Raw genomic sequence first — 4,012 nt, forward strand, 5'->3', positions numbered from 1 at the left:
CACCGAAGTTGGGCCACACGGCCCGCTGGCAAAGGTCACCCTTTCTCGGCGTGTCTGCCTCCCTTCCTTCCCGACTTGGGCCCAGTGCCTGGGAGGGAGGCGCTTCCCTGGAGAGTGGCCGCCTCGGTCCCCTCCCGGGACGAGTGTCCTGCTGGCAAAGACGTCCAGGCTGTGGGCTGGGAGGGGTTACGGACGCGTCTGTTCCGAGGCCTCACCTGGGCACGCCGGGAAATGGGGTAACCCCTCCCCCAACCACACCTCCCCCTCTTGGAGGTTCCTTCCCGGGCTACTTGGTGACTGTGCATCTTCCACAGCCACACAAACCGGGGTGCATGCAAACGGCACCCTGCAAAGGCAAAGAGAAGCCGAGCCTTTGAGCTGGCCCCGGCCCCTTTACCAAGGACTCCCCGAGGCTGGAGAAGACGTGGAAGGCTTTCTACAGCGAGGGAGGGAGGGAGCCACTGGCCACAGCGCCAGTCAGTCCTGTCCAAGTCGCCAGGACGCTCGGAGCAGGTCCATCCAGGCTCGGGTTGTATTGTTGTGTTTTGTAAGCGCAGAGACCAAGCACTGACGAGGGGATTCATCTGGAGTCCGAGCTGAACACCGGCGCCGGTCACGGTGCTGAGAGCCGGGGGCGGGCCAGATTGGGAAATGAGGGGAATGCAGGAGCAAGGGATCGTTAGTTCAGTCATTCATTAGCCATTCATTCATTTCCCAAAGCAACTTTAATTGAGGGCCTACTAAGTGCCGGCCTGCACTGTAAGCACTGGCATCCAGCCATGAGCCAGACAGACACGATCCCTGACCCCAAGGAGCTGTACCTTAGGGGGCGCAGCACCAGGGGCAGGGAGGACGGAGGAAACGCAGAGAAGCAAATCAACAATGCCGTAAAGATGCACAGACTGAAGAAGCAAAAAATAAAAATAATATAATAATAATGCCCGCTTGTGAGAAGAAAGACCAAGGGTAGTGAGGCAGTAATGGGTTTCCTATTGCAGGTTAATGCACATGGATGGTCCATGTGCAGAGCTGCATGTGTGTGGAGTCCAGTTCCACTGGGCAGCTGAGCAAGGGCAGGACCCTGAGGAGGGCCGGGGTCGGGAGGCAGCGGGTGACAGGGGTCCAGGTGGAGCTGTGACCTGAATGAGCCTCTGAAGGCGTGAGCCCTGGGGTCACAGGATCCTTGAACTTGGGCCACGCAGACAGGAAGGACCTGCAAGGTCTCCGTGGCTGGACATGTTTCTTGCACAGACAGTGTCTGCAACTTCTGCTCTGCTCGCCACCCAGCCCTCTGCGGCCGCTTCAGCACGCCAGTGCGCTCGCCCCCCCATCCACCTCCAGCGGGCTCCCCTGCAGCGCAGTTCGCAGGCAGACGTGGGGCAGGTTCTTAAGGGGTGGATCTCATGCTGTGTCCCCTCCCTCCTGGGCTCGGGAACCCGCCCACCGTCTCAATAACTGGTCTGTCCCCTAAGCCTGTCAGGAGCCCAGGAAGCTGGGTGTGGAGGTGGGAAGGAAGGGCTGGGAGGAGGCAGGAAGGACAGGGTGTGACACAAAGGTCACTGCCTTCCCCTCGTGAGAATCAGGCTCATCTGTGCTCTGAGCAAGCGGGAGCCCAGCTGCTTTTCATTCCGTGGGAGACGCGGCCCCTCACTGCCCACTGGAGCGTCACCCAGGCCGCTGCAGGTCTGCCCCGGGCCAGTCCCTCCAGGGCAGCCCCTGGCTCCAGGGCAGGCAGGCTCCTCAGTCCCATCCGCTGGGGTGGGACGGACCCCAGGCCCCCAGCTTCAGGGCCTCTTCCGCTCCCCTCCCTACAGAGCAGCCAGGTCCACTGGACAGAGGAGGGAGCCCTCCCTTCCGGGGCGCATGGTTTTGCTGTGGCATCATAGTTTGGGGACTCTGAGCCGGCCTGACCCCGGCGCCACATCTGGCTGGTGGGTGATCTTGCTGGTGGGTGAGCATAGACACAAAGCTTCCCTCAGCCCCGCGCTCTCATCCATCCCATAGAAATATGGATACTTCTAACCCAAATCTCTCACGGGGCTGCTGGGGTGTTCGAGATTGGGAGGGGGCGTGTTCATGCGTAAAAAACCATTGAAACCTGTAAAGAATATTTGTGAGTTTATTTGAGCCAAACTGTCGACACATGCCGGGAAGCAGAACCTCAACGAATTGAGCTAATGCTCTGGGTGACATCTATATTTATACACTGCAATCAAAGGAAAGGGATGTAGGTGGGTTACATGAAATCCATTGGTGATAGGCTAGAGAGGCGGGAGAAAGCAAAGTGTGTGTGGGGGGGAAACCCCTGGGATTGGATAAAAGGTAAAGTGATAGACACATACTTAGGTGGGTGCAGGAGCAATTAACATAACAATGAAGGAATTTGTGGCATCTGTCCTGGCGCCCAGGCACAGTTGGTTGTGCCCCAAGGGGTTGGGGAAAAAGGGAAGTTACAAGTTACCCAGACATTTCAAGGGTGTGTTATCATAGATGCAAAAAAGACAGGTAGGCTCAGTGAAGGTAAAGGTTTGACCTTGTCAGGGAAGATACCGGCCTAGGACGTGACTACCCACCATCACTGCTTTTAAAGTTTAATTTCAGACCATACTTGTGGTGACTTTAGGTCTCTGAGTTTGCAAGTCTGCCATGCAGGCCTCCCCTGAGCTTGTCAGGTTAGCCTGTGGCCCCTTCTGTCCGCAGGCGGGCAGTGATGCCGGGACCCACATGGATATCAGGAGGAAGGGATGGAGGCAAAGGCCAAATGGGAACCTTGAGCCGCCACCCCCTGAAGGCACCCAAGAGCTGAGCAGGCAGAGGAGAGCGGGTGGGAGGGCAGCCAGGCGGGAGGAACAGGTGAGCCAAGCCTCGGAGGCCACAGTGAGAACAGCGAGTGTGGGGGAAGGAGGGCACCGCCTCCCAGAGATGGCCCCGTCTGCCCTCTGCCAACGAAATGCCTCCTTCTCCCCATTTTCTCCCTTCCCTCCCTTTCTTTTTTTCTTTCTCTTCTACTTCCTTCTCCAGATCCGTATTAGTAATACTACTCCCAGCCCGTGCTGGCCACGGTGTGTCCACACCAGCCGCGGCCGGTGCGGCGTTACAGGGAAGTGGGAGGGGGAGAGGAGAGACAGCTCACTGTACAAACAGCCCGTTGCTGCGGGGCGAGTGCCAGGAGGGAAGGTTCAGGGGTGGGAGCCAGTGTAACAGGGAAGCTCTTCTCTGGGGGGTGGGGCAGGGCAGGGAGGTAGATTGTTCAGAAGGCGCGGCCATAAGGATTCCTCCCACCCAGAGGCAGCCTTCATGTCTCACCGCTGGAATCTGACCTTGGCCGTGTGACTCGCTTTGGCCAATGGACTTGAGCAAAGGGGACCCCAGCAGGGGCTTAAGGAGCACATGAGCATTAAGGCTGCCCTCTGTGTGGCCCCTGGAATCCTGAGACCATGACGTGATGAGCTCACGTTAGTCTCCTGCAGGGGTCACATGGAATAGGACCCAGGTGTCCCACCAACAGTGCGCCCAGTGGCACTCACCAGAGGCCCTCCTCAAGTCTCCCGCCAGCCACGGTGCCAGCTAACTGCAGATACATGACTGTGCCCAGGCAAGACCAGCCCAAGACCCACCCAGATCAGCAGCCATAGAGTCACGGCTAACGGGCGGCTGGTGCTCTAAGTCACCACATTGGGCGGTTTGTTACACAGCCAAGACTGACTGATACAACAAAGGGTTCTCTACGGAAGGAAGTCTGCGCTAGATCCGAACAGCTGGCAGGAAGTAAGCAGGGAAGGACTGAGAAGCATGGAGAGTTTCAGGTGGCGCCAAGGATGTGAGCGAAAGCCGTGTGACAGGAGGCAGAGTGGTGCTTTTCCGTTTGGAACACTTTATTTGAGGCTCAACTTGGTGAAGGATAACGTCGCGAATCAACACTTGTGTAACCAGACCCACAGAAGAAAGAGATCACGACCAGCACCAGGGAGGGCCCCTCAGGTCTCTCACACCCGCCCCTCCCTCCAGGCTG

This window comes from Myotis daubentonii, chromosome 1 (genome assembly GCF_963259705.1).
Source record: "Myotis daubentonii chromosome 1, mMyoDau2.1, whole genome shotgun sequence".
Classification (NCBI taxonomy): Eukaryota; Metazoa; Chordata; class Mammalia; order Chiroptera; family Vespertilionidae; genus Myotis; species Myotis daubentonii.